The following is a 17,134-nucleotide window of genomic DNA, read 5'->3' as shown; positions in this document are numbered from 1 at the left end:
TACCATGGGAGGCGATCCTTACAAAATGGCCAGAATTGTCTCTTCCTTGTTCTTTACTATGTGAAAGCATCTAGAAGGCAATTGCAGTAGTCACTGAGTAGCTGGTGGCCCTGCTTATTGACCCATGTTTTAAAAGTCCCCTTGCTGCTTTGTGACCACTACTGTTCTTGTCTCTGTATGTTGATCCACATTTTATACTTAATTTGCAAATTCATTAGGAGGTATACACAATGCTATTTTATGAGCTTGTATAATCCTTCTAGTTGGATCCCCAAGACAGAAGCTGGGATAATTAGGATGTTTTGATGAATATTAATAAAATCAAGAGTTGAACTCAACCATATAATCAAATAAATGAGCTCAAGGGCCATGGATTTAAAATCTACATCCAGAAGCAATCGTATTTAAATTTTATCCCATGGAAAAAAAACCCGTATAAATAAGCTAAAACCAGTATTAAAGTTCATTCAGGCATCTCCAGAAATAGGCACATTTGGCATACTAGTTTTAAGTATGCAAGAGCAAAAGCACTCTTGGTCACCACAGAAACCTGTCCCTCCAAGTTCCAGGCTCAGTCTAGGAGAAGTATAATTCTATCTAATGCAGATTACATCCTTATTCTCTGGTCTGCCTTGACTGATTAGTTATCTGGACTGAGCTTCACCTTATTTCCCCTTATCCAGACAATTACTTAAGGCAGTTTAGAACTCTAAGTTTCCTTGGGGTAGGTGGAAAGTAGGGGTGTGCAATCAACAAAAAATGTTCCAAATCTAATTGCTAAATTGGGGGGGGGGAAGATATTTGTTTCTAAAACATCGTAAGGGGTCTGTGTCATAACTATTATGGAGTAACCACATTTTTTATTATTATTTCATTAATAAAAGATTTATTATTTGTTGGAAGCTGGAACCCAAAAAATGGTAAAATAAAATAACTTTTGCTCCCAGCACTCTGGAAAAATTTCTTGGTCAGTCCTTAGCAGATTCAATAATAATAGATTTATTATTTCTTGGAACATGACTTTGAATGTACCCCCAAAATGGTAAAATACAATATACAACTTTTGCTCCCAGCACTCTGGAAAGATTTCCTCTCAATAGAAATCACTCCTCTTAGCAGATTTAATGATAATAGATTTATTGTTTGTTGGAACCTGGCCTCCCAAAATGACAAAAAATATATAACTTTTCCTCCCAATACTAACAGCATACTGGAAGCACTCTCTTTCCAAATTCAATTTGTTGGAAGCACTTTGGTAAAACTGGTGCTAAGAAGAACAGACGAACAATAGCTCAGCTAGCCTTTCTCTGTCTCACTACCTCAATTTCCCTAGACAGCAGTCTGGCTGCTGCTGCTACAGACGGGGTCCTCTCTCTCTCTCTCTCTCTCTCTCTCATCTCTAGTTTCCCTCACTCTCCCAGCTCGCCCTAGCACAATGGCTATAGGCAACATGGCGCTCCTGAATTTAACGGGGAATGGCCGGGCCCTACCTCTGCTTCTCCCCCCCGCCCCCCCCACATAGACTGAGAGGCATAGTGCTTTTTGGCTTCACCGCTCGGTACTGAAAAAGAAAGCTGACTCACAGAGAGTTATGGCACTTACATAGGTGTGTGTTTTAAATCTTAAGTTTTTTGCCTAGGCACCACTCACACTTCAAAAATAGCATCATTATGTACAGATCTTACAAAATAGATCCGACATACGACTTTCTGCACACCTCTACTGGAAAGGAAAAATTGAGTTGGGTGTCATCAGCTTCCAAATCCCATCCTGCCAAGTGGTCAAGAAAGATACCCTTGTAACAGATCCAACAGGAGAGTACTCCCTCTTTTATTTTCCAGTGCAACTCAATCACAAAAGTAACCAAAACTGCCTCTGTCCTACAACCAGTCCTAAAACCAGATCAAAATGATTCTAAATAATCCATTTCATTCAGGAATCTTTGGAGATGGGAAGCAATTACACATTTTATCTTGCCTCAAAATAGAATTTTGGATACTGAGTGATAGTTATCCATGGCAAAAGGATCCAAAGGATCCTTTCCCCCCAACAGAGGCCTTAAAACCATCTTCTTTAGAAATGCTGGAATCCTGCCTTGTTGTAAAGAGACATTGGCAGTTCCCTTCACCCATTCAGCCAAACTCCCTCTAAGCCTTTTAATGAGCCAAGAAGGGCAAGGGTCTAACAGACATGTGGTGGCACCCACCTCTCCAACAATCCTGTATACATCCTCAGGCTGTAAAAGTTGAAAAGAATCCATTATTATCAGGCATGCAGAGATGGAGGCTACATTCCCTGGGACTGTTTCAACTAAGGAATCCAAATTGGAATAGATCTGAGTGATTTTATCTGTAAAGTGCTATGCAATTTCTTCACAACAAGCTATTGAGTGATCTGCGTTATCTTCTCCAGAGCCAGGATGTAATAGACCCCTGACCACGGGAAACGGCTCTGCTGGACAGCTCCTTGCAGTTCACTGATGGCAGAAGATTAATTCCTTGGCTGCTCACACTGCCACGAAGTTGGCCTTCAAATAGCAAAAGCCTGTATTCAGAATAGAATAACTTTATTGTCATTGTACTATTTCACAACAAAATTAAATGCTTTCTCCAGCACACATTACAAAACAACACACCCATCCCTCCATACTCTAACCACCACCTCACAGCCCCCAATACCACATTAATGCGAAACCATGGAGTTCAATATAATTACTGTGCCGTCCGCCGGACAATAAAAAACTATAAAACTGAAACGTGCTGTCCTTTATCCGGGCGAACTGCAAATCCCTATAAGCTGTCCTATAGATATTGAACGACTGAGTCTGGATAACTTCAAAAAAGGATGTTTATTCATACAAGGTTGTAAACCTGGCACAGATCTTAAAGTTGCAGAAAATGAAACAAATTTCTATAGGTTTTAGGTACAGAATTATCCCTGGTTCCAGAAAGCAAAGGTGATTATAAAACCACTATACCCTAATCACGCTGCCTATATTAGAAGGAGAAACTCTTTCCTTCCCTATCTTTACAGCAAAGATTAGTTCTAGAAGCGACAGAATAACCCTGCTCCTCTAACTAGATTTCTTATTCCAGATCAATATAATTCAATACTTATCTAATTTGGATAGGCTTAGATTGGCCTGGTTTTGAGGATGATTTGTCCCAGTTAGCCTTGCACAGCTCCAGCACGTTGGAAAACTATAGCCAGAATGAAGCTCCAAAATGGAGACTAGACCCTGGTAAAAAGGGCGGTCCTAAGATGTTGCACTCTTTGACCAATCACTGCAAAGAAAACTGCAGCCAGCTCTTGCAGATTCCAAGTCACTTTTCCTAGGCTTTTGCAGCCAGAGGCTGAAACAGAATGCAAAGGAGGGAAAACAAACAAACGACCAATAGGTAAGGCAAACCATCGTCCTGGGGGACGGAACACTCCCCGCTAAATTCCCAGGATGTGGGAATTTACCAATCAAAAACATACAAACACCTTTGTATACACAACAATACAAACACTAGAACTTTAAACATCTCCAATAAGCAACACGAGGTCACTAATTGGTCTGTCCAAAATGGACACTTTGCCTCTGTTGCAAGTCTTTAATTGAACTTTCCTGACCTTACCGTCCGGGCAAGGAAAGGTCTTTAGTATAATGCCCATGGGCCACGCATGGCGGGGCAAGTCTTTGTCCTTTAACAACACAACGTTGTTAACCTCAATGTTGTCCTGTGGGCTTTGCCAGATTCTTCTAGCTTGAAGCTGGCTTAAGTACTCGGCTTTCCACCTTTTCCAAAAGTGGTTGGCCAAGGACTGCACCTGTTTCCACAGGGCACGGTGAGTTCCGTCCGGAACTGGCAACATGACGTCCTTCCATCCTGGCACCTTTTGTGTCAAAATAAGTGCAGGAGTCAGTGGTTGTAAGTTCTCAGGGTCACTGGTAAGGGGAACCAGCGGCCGGTTGTTGATAATTGCGGTAACTTCCGCCATAAGTGTCACCAAAACATCATGCGTCAATGACCTATGACTCAAAAACATGGCATTAAGGATTTTGCGACTAATACCAATCATCCTCTCCCAAACACCACCCATATGGGAGGCGTGAGGAACATTGAAAGTCCACATAATTTGTTCAGTATTCGTAAAGTTCTGAACCTTTGGGTCTCTCCCAAACCTAGACACACAATTGAGTTCTTTGGTCGCACCTACAAAATTGGTGCCACAGTCCGACCGAATTGACTTAATTGGCCCTCTGAGGGCTATGAACCTTTTTAATGCGTTTAAAAATGATGAAGTGTCCATCCCTTCTATGACTTCTATATGGACAGCTCGTATTACTAAACAAGTAAACAAAACTGCCCACCTCTTGTTATTTACAACACCACCCCTGGTTTTCCTAGTGACAACCTCCCAAGGACCAAACACATCGATTCCCACATGGGAAAAGGGTGGGTCTGTCAAAGTCCTATCCTGAGGTAGTTCTGCCATCAACTGACTTTGACAGTTTCGCCTAAGGCGCCTGCATTTAACACATTTGAAAATACAACTGTTGACCAACCTTTTGGCATTAACTACCCACAGACCTTCATTTCTAAGGGCTGCCTCAGTTAGAGTTCTACCCTGATGATGGATCCTTTCATGGTGATGCCGAACGAGCAGCAATGCAGTGTGACTATTAGGGGGTATGATGATGGGGTTTTTTATGCACGCCTTGAGTTTAGCTTTGGCTAACCTTCCTCCAACTCTCAAAATACCCTCCTTGTCTAGAAATGGGTTTAACTCATTTAGAAGACTTTGATTAGGGATGTTGAGCCCTTGCTCTAGCCTAGCTATTTCCTGCTTGAAAGCAGATCTCTGTACTGACTTGAATATGACGCTCTTAGCCTTTATCATATCCTGGACCTGTAAAGGCTCACTATCTTTGCAAGCTAAACGATGTATAAGCCTAGCAACTGCTCTAAGAAGACTGTGCCACTCCGAAAAACGTTCAAAACGGTGTGGTTCCAGGCAAGATCTTTGGCCCATCTTGATTTCTGTGGTTGATTTGCAGGCTTTCACCTCTGCACTTCGTGAGACTTGAGCATTCATAATGTCCGAAAACCTTTGCTCATCTTTCGAGAGCGCTGTGGCTTCGTCTCTCTCAGAGACTTTGAAGATGGAGGAATACTCTGGAGTTATTGCTTGGCAGTAGACTGAGATGTGACTTAGGCAACTGCGCACAAGTGTAGGACGTCCACCTTTAAGCACCTGTGCTTGATTGGAGTCCAACGACGATGGTGGGTGCATCTTGTTTATGCACACTGGGCCTGTAACTGTCCAGCCTAGTGGTAGCAGCTGAGCAATGGGCGCCCCTGGAGGTCCCTTAACTTGGTCGTTCACATAGAACAAGTTCGGACAGTCCGCACCAAGCAGAAGGGCAATGTCCACATCTGGACGGAAAGCAGGTATGGCATTCTTCAGCTTTCGCAAGTGAGGATGGGCTTCCACGACTTCTCTGGTGACAATCTGCCTTTTGTTCCGGGGAATAGAGGAACACTCAATGAGGTCTGGTAACTCGAACAGTCTCTTCTGGTCACAAGAGGAGACAACAAAGCCGGATGCTATGCGACCCTGCAACTTCTTTTTTCCTGCACACGTAGTCATAGTGTAGTCAACCATCTTGGTTTTAAGGTCAAACATGCGGAAAAACTCTGGAGTCGCCAGGGAGGCGTCGCTTTGTGAATCCAAAGCCACGTAAAGTCTCTTTTTAAGCCAAGGTCTTCTGGCTGGATATACATCCGCTAGGCAGATAGGATGACAAACTCTGTACTGGTGCGAGTCAGAACACAGCTCTGTACAGGCGACTGCTGAAACCTCCACCTGCATCTCTGGTGCGACTGGCTTGTCGGTGTCTTCGACTGCTGACTTTTCTTTTGGTGAAACGTTCCCTTTGGGGTGGGAGATGACACTGGAGTTGTGCATTGCGGTGCAATGCTTGAGGCTGTTGCATTTCTCACACTTGACGTTTTCTTTGCAGTTGGACGCAAAGTGTGGAGTTGCTCCACAGCATCTAAAGCAGATTCCCTGCTTTTGAACTAGCTGTTGCCTCTCTTTGTATGACTTTCTACTAAACTCCCTGCAGTTGGCCAAGCTGTGAGGCTTTTGGTGGATAGGGCAAAGCAACTCTTTTACCTCCGACCTGGGTTCATCAGTCTTGTGTTGAGTTTCGACTGCCTTTACGCTGACAGGTCTATTGGCCTCTCTAGGTGGTTTTTTCTCCACTTTAGGTGCCTTCTCTGGCTGGGTCCCTTGGTATAAGGTGGGGAGGCCCGTCTGCGGATCATTCCTTTCTCTGGCCGCCCTGGTGATGAACTGGACCAAATGAGAAAATGGAGGGTATGCCTGGGAGTGGGCCTCCTTGTAGTTGAAGACCTCCTGTCCCCAGCGTTCTTGCAAAGTGAAGGGCAGCTTGGTCAAGATCTGCCTCTGGGACAGGTGCTGATCGAGGCACTTCAAACCGGGCAGTTCTGGATTCTCCTTGGCCGACTCTAATTCCGTAAGGAGATCGCTAAGGTCCCACAAGAGTTTGAAGTCTTTGAGTTTTAAAGCTGGGAACCTTTGGAGCTTGTCCATAAGAGATGCTTCAATCTCTGTGCTGGCCCCATACCTCTGCTGCAACCTGGCCCAGGCCTTTTCCAGGGCTTTGTCGGGATCGGCTACGTGGGCTGCGTAGATCTTCTTAACTTGTGAGGATGAGGCTGGGCCCAACCATGCAGCCAGAAGAGTCAGTTCTTCCTCAGGCAATAACTTTAAGTCTCTGATTGCTCTCTGGAAGGTGGCCTTCCAGAGAAGAAATTCCTCAGGCTTGTCCGAAAACTTTTCGACACCCTTGTCCTTAAGATCTCTTCTGGGGCTTCTGATGATGGAGACAAGCTGGGACTCTGGCGTCGAAGGGAACAATTGAGGAGTTTGCTGTTGTGGAGTGGACTCCCACCGTGCACCTTGCGTCAACCTTTGGCCTCTTGGAGGGATGACATCGACCACTGACGAATCGGTGGCTCCCTGTGCAGCTGTCTGTAAGGGCCAACTAGCACTTGGCCTTGAGGCCCTGATTGACTGACCTAGGGATTTAGCAGGAGGCACAGGTAGCTCGGGCAAGGGTGAGCTCCCCGCTATGACGCTCTGCTCTGCAGGAAACTCAAAAGTGACTTTGGGGCCCTGCTCTGGGTAAGGAGAGAAGTCTTCCTGTTCCTCATCCGAAAACTGGCTGTTTAAGCTATTAAGATGCACAAGCACCTTGGAAGAAGGGTCCTGCTTCGGCAACTGACTTACATTTTCTTCTGTGAGTGGCTCAATTAGGGCCTTGGCCAAAGTCTCAGCCCTTACCTTTTTGGCAGTAGCATCCATCCTTATTCTAAGCATTTCTATTTCACCTTGCCTTTGGGCCTGTTCCATTTGCATTTCGCTTTGTCTACGGGCCTGTTCTATTTGCAGTCGTTGCTCTTCTTCTTTAAAGGGAAGGGTGAGATCAGCTGCCTTAGCATCAGCCTCCGCCCCCGCTACCTTGCTCTTTAGCTTCAGACGTGCAGCCTCCTTAATGTGCAAGGCAGCTAGGGAAGAGATGGCACTCCCAGCAGCAGAAGACTTGCTAGAGTGGCTATGTTTAGATGATGCACACTCCCTTAGCTTAGATACCTGGCTAGAGCGGTTGGACTTAAGACTAAGTGCCACAGCAGGTGATTTTAAAAGATTGGTCTCATGGCTGCATAAGGAAGACTGATTTCCTTTTGGCTCAGACCTTAGATTAACAGGTGGAGAACTAAATTCCAAGGCATCTAGAATTGCCCTCACCTTATTTTCTTTCTCATTAGTGTCAGCTAAGACACTCACTATTTCTAACTCTGAATCCTTGGCGTTAATGCGCTCGAGGACCTGGACTATCTTAGACACCAAACCCCTCCAAAGACCGAAGGTCTCTTCAAGGTCTGTCTGTAATATGGATGGCACCCTTGTAATACCCAAGCTCTCAATTCTGCCCATCAATGTTACAATTCGCTCCCATGCCGAACCTAACCTCACATGGAGGAGCTCCTTTTCATCTATTAGATGGGCTAGCATCTTGGCTGAAGGGTGCTTTATCCTTTGGGGCCTTTCATTCCTACTTTCAGCCTCAGGAGGAGATATACCATCTGTATCATCTTGAAATTGCATAGACATTATATATTCTTAGTAGCAAGTAAATTTACAACAAAGGCAAATGCAATATACCTGCAAGTAAATTTACAATAAAAGCAAATTCAATATATAATACAATTCACAGCACTTAACCATAGCAATATATATCACTAAGTAACTATACTTTACAAAGATTGTGACCTTTGGCGCCAAACTTTGGTAGGCAAGCTGCAAAATGCAAACTGACAGCAACTTGCCACTTGATACCTCCCTTGCCCGAGTGACGTAAACTGCCAAAATGGCGACTTCGCCAAATTTTCAAGCACCTCGTGCTCTGCGGCTCGAGGCCTGCCGCCGAAGGAGCACCGAGGCTGGCTTTGGAAAGGAGGAGAGAAAAGACGCCTCCTCCCCGCTGTGAAGGGAGGTCACCACCGCAGGTCAATGAGGCAGGTCACCACCGCAGGACGATGAGGCAGGTCACCACCGCAGGACGATGAGGCAGGTCACCACCGCAGGACGATGAGGCAGGTCACCACCGCAGGACGATGAGGCAGGTCACCACCGCAGGACGATGAGGCAGGTCGAAGCCGGCCGAGTGCTCCGGCCGAACTCGCAGCAGCGTTGCCAGGCCTGTCCAGGTTCTAGCCTGGTTCTGGTGGGCTTCACGCCTCAGAGCCAGCCAAAGAACTGTCGCTGGTGCTCCGCGGCTCGAGGTCTACCGCCGAGGGAGCCCTGGACGTTGCTGGGAACTGCACAGCCTGTGCAAACCCAGAAAGCCACTGGGCCACGTGCGCACACGCGAGCCAAATAGCAAGGAAATAGAGCCCCACTATTTGACTCCTTCAGGTCTGAGAGCGGGCTCCACTGCCTCAGACGCTGGTAGAGTCTTTAGGTATGCAGACTGAGCTCAGGCGGAAAAGCCGCGGCCTAAACTAAACTTCCTAAACTATAAAAAACTATAAGCCGTGCAAGCTAGCTCAAGCGGAAAAACCGCTGATCTACCTCAAAACTGTGCCGTCCGCCGGACAATAAAAAACTATAAAACTGAAACGTGCTGTCCTTTATCCGGGCGAACTGCAAATCCCTATAAGCTGTCCTATAGATATTGAACGACTGAGTCTGGATAACTTCAAAAAAGGATGTTTATTCATACAAGGTTGTAAACCTGGCACAGATCTTAAAGTTGCAGAAAATGAAACAAATTTCTATAGGTTTTAGGTACAGAATTATCCCTGGTTCCAGAAAGCAAAGGTGATTATAAAACCACTATACCCTAATCACGCTGCCTATATTAGAAGGAGAAACTCTTTCCTTCCCTATCTTTACAGCAAAGATTAGTTCTAGAAGCGACAGAATAACCCTGCTCCTCTAACTAGATTTCTTATTCCAGATCAATATAATTCAATACTTATCTAATTTGGATAGGCTTAGATTGGCCTGGTTTTGAGGATGATTTGTCCCAGTTAGCCTTGCACAGCTCCAGCACGTTGGAAAACTATAGCCAGAATGAAGCTCCAAAATGGAGACTAGACCCTGGTAAAAAGGGCGGTCCTAAGATGTTGCACTCTTTGACCAATCACTGCAAAGAAAACTGCAGCCAGCTCTTGCAGATTCCAAGTCACTTTTCCTAGGCTTTTGCAGCCAGAGGCTGAAACAGAATGCAAAGGAGGGAAAACAAACAAACGACCAATAGGTAAGGCAAACCATCGTCCTGGGGGACGGAACAATTACTGTCCTAGGATAAAAGCTATCTCTCAGTCTGTTTGTGCTTGTCTTTGTTACCCTGTACCATCTGCCACATGTTACAATTAAAAAAAGAATATTCTGGGTGAGATGGGTTTTTAAGCTTTCTTAAGACTTTAAGACTTATAAAGTTCTTCCAAAGAGTGGAGAGGGCAGCCAATGATTCTTTGTGCAGTAGTGGTGACTCTTTGGAGAGCCTTCCTATCTGCCACTGTGCAGTTACCAAACCATGTGCACATGCAGTAGGTTAGGACACTCTCTATAGTACAGTGGTAGAAAGTCACTAACAGTTTTTCATTCAGTTGTTGGTTCCTTAGAAAACTCACATTGTACAATTTCTGCTGGGCCCTCTTAAGTAAAACTGCCATATAAGTGCATCAGATAAGATCCTCCTTAGTAGTCATAACTAGGAACTTTAAATTGGCCACCCTCTCAACTTGGTTTCCATTTATAACCAAGAGCTGAATTTCTGGTTTATTCTTTCTGTAATCCACTAGGAGCCCCTTGGTTTTATTGATGTTAAGAACCAGATTGTTGTCCCTGCACCACAAGAGCAACTGATCCACCTCATCCCGATAGGCAGACTCATCTGCTTCAGAGACAGGCCCCACCACTGCAAATTTGGTAATGATATTGCTATGATGGATGGGGTGCAATCATATATGTACAAAGTATAAGGCAGAAGACTCAACACAAAGCCCTGTGGTGTCCCAGTGTTGAAAGTGAGAACTGAAAAGGTATGATTACCTAATCTAGCCCTTTCGGATTGTCCAGATAAGAAGTCCATAATCCAGGAACAGATCAAGATCCATAGGTTTAGACATCAGTATATGTGGGAGGATTGTGTTAAGCGTGGAACTATAGTCTGCAAAAAGCATCCTCAGATAGTTCCCTCATTGTTCCAGGTAGGTCAGAGCTGTGTGGAGCACAATGGCTATGGTGTCCTTTATCAATCTGTTAGTTCTATATGCAAACTAATGTTTGCCCAATGCATGTAGAAGGCAAGAAATGATATGCCTGCAGACCAGTTTTTCACAGCACTTCATGATGGAAATGAGTACCACTGGTCTATAGTCCTAAAAATTACCAGTAGAGAACTTCTTTGGCACCGAAACAATGATGGAGGCCTTCAAACAAGATGGAATAATAGGCTGAGATAAAGACTGATTAGAATTCACAGTAAAAACACCGGCCAATTGGTCAGCATAGTCTTTAAATATCTAGTCAAAAATGTGATCCAGTTCAGTGGCCTTCCTAACACGCTTTACCTCATGTTTCTCCAAGGTGAGGTGGGAGCTGCAACTGCCAAATGCAGTGTTTCTCAAGCTGGGATCCGCAGAAATCATGACAGCTGGTAAACTGGTTGAAAACCAACGGCCTAATGCCTGAATTCCAGCTACCTCTCCTGGGCTTACTCCTCTTTAGTAGATAAGACTTGTGCAGACTTCCATAGCTCAAGTCTCCCTCTCATTTGTTTCATCAGCACCAGCTCCTTGGTAAAAATGGGGGCTGTTTTTGCTCTACTCCGTGAAAAATGTCAGTTTCAGGAGTGATAGTGCCTACCAGTGTGATTGTTTTCTTCTATAGTTCCTCTCAAAATGGGATAGGGAGTGACATGACTGGAAAGGAAAACAGGTATGTGGATTGGCTATGGAGAGGGGAATTTGGGATAAGTGATCCCTGCCCCCTACAAGTGTCTACCCTTGGCTTAGTAGATTCACTGTCTCATATGGAAACCAACCATTACTTATCTCTTTTTTCTGTGTAAGCTAAACCATACCTCATCTCTTCATCTTTACTAGTGGGAGGGAATAGATGTCTCGTTCCTCTCATGTAAAGTCCAGTATTAACTAGACTGTGTACATTTAACATCCAAATATTGTTTCCACACTTTCTTCCATGGTCATGGTGTTGCCCTTTCACCTCCCAGCTCTTGCAAGTGGACTGAGGAACACACTCTAGTTAAATGAGTAGAGGAGACAAAATTGAGTCAGGGACATAATTAAACACATAAACACAAGTTTTTATCTTTCTTCTAAAGGCTAGGAGGGAGGGGGCTGATCTAATGTCACTGAGGAGGGAGTTCCATAGCTGAGGGGCCACCACTGAGAAGGCCCTATCTCTCTTTCTCACGAGTCACGTCTGTGAAGGAGGCAGGGCCGGGAGCAGAGCCTCCCCAGACAATCTTAATCCCTGAGATGGTTCATAGGGAGAGATACGTTTGAATAGGTAAGCTGGGCCAGAACTGGCAGCCAGTGGAGCTGATGTAGTGGGGGATTGTACGCTGCTCCAGTGAGGAATCTGGCTGCTGCCCATTGTACTATTTGGAGCTTCTGAACAGTCTTCAAAGGCAACCCCATGTAGAGCACATTGCAGCAATCTATTTGTTATGTAATCAGAGCATGGACCACTATGGCCAAAGTCTGACTTACCAAAGTAGTTTACTTCTTTGGAGGACTTTAAGGAGAAGGCTGGATGACCATCTGTCAGGAATGCTTGGATTTTATATTCCTGCATGGTAGAGGTTGAACTGAATGGTCCTGTGGGCCTTTCAAAATCTATGATTCTACACAGGTACTTCTCTACCACCACAGTCTTAAGTGATTTAAGTCTGCAATCCAACATACATTTATCTGAGAATAAAATCCTGTGTTTTAAGAACAAGCTTTGAATAAAGATTTCCCTTCTCCCCTCACGACTTACCCAACCAAACATTATGCAGCTGCGATTAATTTATTAATTGTAAAATGAGGAAGTGAGGACAAAAACCCCAGAAGAGAAAGAAAAGACAATAGCAAAAAGGAACAAAACCTACGTAATCCCCAAACACAGAGAATGAACAATGTAAATAATGTAAAGGCTTTAAAACTGGCATATTCTGAGGTTACCTTCTCTTTGTGATGAAGCTTATATTTCTTTTGTACATCTGGTTTGCATTTTTGCTTGAGGATTCTGCCAGGAACAATTCCAAAAACAGAACACAGTGCTTGAACTCCATGAATGTATACATTCCTAAAGGATTCTTTCACTGGTCTCCTTAGCCCCTAAGTGTGGAGAGTCAAGCATTGCTGCCTTTACAAAAATAGCCTTCGTTTCTCTGTGCAAAACCACATGGCCTGATTAACTTTGCAACATTGCTGCCGCCTTCATATAAAACAACCCACATTGAGAAAATAATTACAGTGAGTCTGACAAGAGAAATGTTCTGTTATAGAAAATGTTTTCCTAATTGTTCTAACCCTATTATCTACCCAAAGGGATTTGTCTGGAAAGTCTTATTAATGACTGTGCAAAAATCTTACACCAAGCTTTGTGTTTCCAAGAACAGAGAGTGCCACCAATGCTGCCCACAGTGTTCATGTTTGCTAATCTGGTGCCAGCATAGCTGTTAATGGTCCTACCAATCCCTGCTTTTGGCAGTGGCACAGAAAGCTCTAGGCTCAGTCTTCTTAAAATGCAGCTCATCACCCCAGACCTGTTGTGCAAAACAAATGGTATGTATTACGCTCCTCTAGAGAGGACAAACGTGTTGTGAGATTGTGGTGTTATCACTGTCATTCCTCAGGGGAGTTTAAAATATTGAAATGATTGTTTCTGCTCTCCTGGGCTATTTTCTGACATTTCTCAGAACTTGCTTGTTGCATTTTATTTATTTATTTATTTATTTATGACTTATTTTGTTTTTATCCCATTTTTCTCCCTAGATAGGAATGCAAGGTAGCTAACAAATATAAAACAATACTAACTAAAAGCAACAAGAAGACATAACAAGATAAATATAAAATTTAAAAAACCAATTTATACTATTACTATCATTAAGGAATTAAAATATTAAAATGCATTTAAAATATAGGTAAAGGGTAATGGTTCTCTCCTGAACTTAAGTCAAGTCGTGTCCGACTCTGAGGGTTGGTGCTCATCTCAATTTCTAAGCTGAAGAACCGGCGTTGTCCATAGACGCTTCCAAGGTCATGTGGCCGGCATTACTGTCGTTACCGTAATGCCCATTGATCGGTACCCATTGATCTACTCATATTTGCATGTTTTTGAACTGCTATGTTGGCAGAAGCTGAAGCTAACAGCAGGAGCTCACCCCACTCCTCAGATTTGAACCGACAACCTTTCGGTCAGCAAGTTCAGCAGCTCAGTGGTTTAATCTGCTGCACCATCAGGGGCTCCTTAAAACATTATACTAGCCTTAAAATCTTATCACACCACCTTTAAAAACTCAACTCTCGTCAGTCTATAAACACTTGAAGGCATAAAAATGTTTTACTTGCCAATGAAAGGTGAGCAGGGAGATGCCTTCCTGGCCTCTCTGGGGAAGGAATTCCAAAGTCTGTGAACAACGGTTTATCCCCAACCTTCTTTGGGCCCTTCTAAGGCCCCTTCTACACTGCCTTATATCCCAGGATCTGATCTAGATTATCTGCTTCAAACTGGATTATATGAGTCTCCACTGCCAGATAATCTAGGATAAGAAGTTAATCTTGGATCAGATCCTGGGATATAGGAGCAGTGTGAAAGGAGCTTTTGTTCCAAGACATATTGGAACAAATTACCTTTTGCTTTTTTCTCCATTAAAACCTTTTTAATAGCTAGACTGCATCAGTAGATTAGCAAAAAGGGGCTTTTGCATTAAAGCACTACAACTCTAAATTAGTGAGCAGAAAATACGTTTTTCAAAACATAGAACCACCTCAGCAATCTACACCTTGATTTAAACAACAGGAATGGTCCCAGTTCAAATCCAAGAAATCAGTACAAACAGGAATTTGGAGGTGACAGCAAACAGCAAAATCTGGCAAAACCTAAGGAATTAAAACACGAGAGCCCATGGTTCCTAACCCAATAATACAGAACACTCCATGCAGCTTTTATGCTGCATTTCTCCAATTCAAATACACTATTGATTGTAAGACATGCACTAACTTAAGTATCACAAACAGAAAAAGTGACATATATGCTATATATGAGTAGTACTCACAATTCTAAGATGCACTCTCCCTCTCCCCCAGCATTTTTAAAGTATTTATATGGGGATAAAAGTGTGTTTTGGAGCCCCCGTTGGCGCAGTGGATTAAATCACTGAGCTGCTGAACTTGTTGACCAAAAGGTTGACAGTTCAAATCTGGGGAGCATGGTGAGCTTCCACTGTTAGCCCCAGCTTCTGCCAACCTAGCAGTTCTAAAACATGCAAATGTGAGTAGATCAATATGTACTGCTGTTGCGGGAAGGTAACGGCACTCCATGCAGTCATGCCGGCCAGATCAGCTTGGAGGTGTGTCTACAGACAATGCTGGCTCAATGCCGGGGAAAACCTTTATCTTTACCCAAAAGTGTGTCTTAGAATTGAATAAATCTTCCTCCCTCCCCTATTTCCTTCCTTCCCTTCTAGATAGAATTTTAGATAATCTTTTTCCAATTTTGATTTATCCACAAACTGATTTAAAAGCTAAATGTCTGTCATGGCCTGCCAGATGCAACTAAATAACAAACACAAACATAATGTTGTCATAGCATCAATTCTTTTCTTTTGTGTCTGTAGATGAGGAAGAAAGACATTTCAAAAGCTACTAGTTTGGGATAATAAAAACAGAATATTTATGTGACAAATGCTGTATGCACCTCCAAATGATTCAAGGCACCGGAAGGAACCTTTGCTAGCATGCCACTGGGATCTGTGTGCTGATTTTCTTGACAAGACATCAACATCTCACTCAAGCCAGAAATCAGTCCTTTTGATAACCGTCACCCCGGCTTTCAAATTGATTTGAAAACGCAGCGGAGAGTTCCGTAGATCGTTCACCAAAGGAACGGAACGGGACCGCAGCAGACTATTATTAGGAGATCTTTTTATTTCACTTTCCCCTTCCCTGAACTATGTAACAAAATCCCCCAATAAAAGTAGCATTTATTTTAACAATAACACTCTCTATCTGGTTATTTTGTATCTTTCCCTGACTCCTTCCTTTGCATGAAATCTCTCTCTCGTCCCTTTAACTCCGGCTGAGATTTCTCCGCCATAGATTAACATGGCGGTCGATATAAATCGGCTCATATCTCTATCAAAATTACCCCTAGAACGCTCCTCTTTTAGTCCTAACCCTTTCTAAGGCTCCTGACCCAAAGACAACCAGCGGAACCGAAATCGGTCCAGTTTTCGGCACCTCAACAGCTGACTGTCAAACGGGACCGACGGCTCCTTTCAAGCTAAACTGCTGCCTTATCCCGGACTTTCCTCTCCCCGCGGAAGGGGTTTAAGAGATCCCTAGCCCCTTTCTGTGAACTAGGGATGGGGGATCGCTCTCTCTCGCTGGGGAAACATAGTTCTCCAAGTACCCTTACCCTCTCTGCAGCTGCCAGGGGGTGCCCGGATGGATGCCCTCCACGTTTCATACTTTTCATGATTTTATGAAGGAGAAGAACACTCTTCCCCAGACCTACCCCTGGACTTATGAAATCCTATACTTCCAAAGACTGCAACCCACATGTGCCTCTTCCCCATGCCACCTCTACGAATTCCTCCCATCACAGATGAACTCTTTTTCCTCATGTATTTGTGAATTCTCATATTCTATGTACTTGGACACTCTCATGACTCACTGTTGTATGAATTTCTAATCGTTGGGCTAACTTCATGGATTGTGAAATTATGCTGCTAGAACTCCACTCTTATGAATTTCCATATCGGGTTCCCCAGATGTTGTGGACTTCGTCCTTATCAAATGTTTTCTATTGCTTATATCATTCATGATTCCCCTTTATGCAATGTCACCCACCTTTATGGATTCTCCTTTATTTCCTTGAAATCTATCTATCTGCCTATATGTATTTGTACTCTTTGGGATCCCCGGAAAATATGTATTCTTCCCGGCAGGGTTTATGTTCCAACTTTATTTTAATTTTCATTCTATCCCATATAATTGCCAAATCATGAAATCAAATGGGAAATATTATGACCCCAACATGAACTCTAGCCCTATGACCCAGACCTCCCTTCCCAAAAACCAAAGGATAATCTGCCACAGTTTAATCCAATCTCATCGCATGGACAATATAGGGCGAGTCACCCAAATTCCTAAAGGTGACTCACCCCCAGGGCAAACATTGTCATATCCCAGGCCAGGACGCCGCAGGAAGGCACCCTGTGGGGCCGTCAATGACGGCTCATCACCACCCATCACCACTTCCCGTCTGACACCCCAAGGCATATCTAAAATCTGAGAACGTGACAGGACCC

General features: G+C 43.9%; 1 long non-coding RNA gene across 1 annotated transcript; it reads right to left on the bottom strand.

Moving 5' to 3' along the window:
- Positions 1 to 1,806: 1,806 nt before the first annotated feature.
- Positions 1,807 to 13,018, bottom strand: LOC103277968 (uncharacterized). Its single transcript, XR_010002540.1, has 3 exons — positions 12,780 to 13,018; positions 11,672 to 11,849; positions 1,807 to 2,544 (listed from the first exon to the last, which is right to left on the bottom strand). It is a non-coding gene; the product is annotated as an uncharacterized LOC103277968 (long non-coding RNA).
- Between the last annotated feature and the right edge of the window lie 4,116 nt (positions 13,019 to 17,134).

Source organism: Anolis carolinensis, chromosome 2, assembly GCF_035594765.1.
Source record: "Anolis carolinensis isolate JA03-04 chromosome 2, rAnoCar3.1.pri, whole genome shotgun sequence".
NCBI classification, from domain to species: domain Eukaryota; kingdom Metazoa; phylum Chordata; class Lepidosauria; order Squamata; family Dactyloidae; genus Anolis; species Anolis carolinensis.
This window is presented reverse-complemented; position numbering and strand designations above follow the sequence as displayed.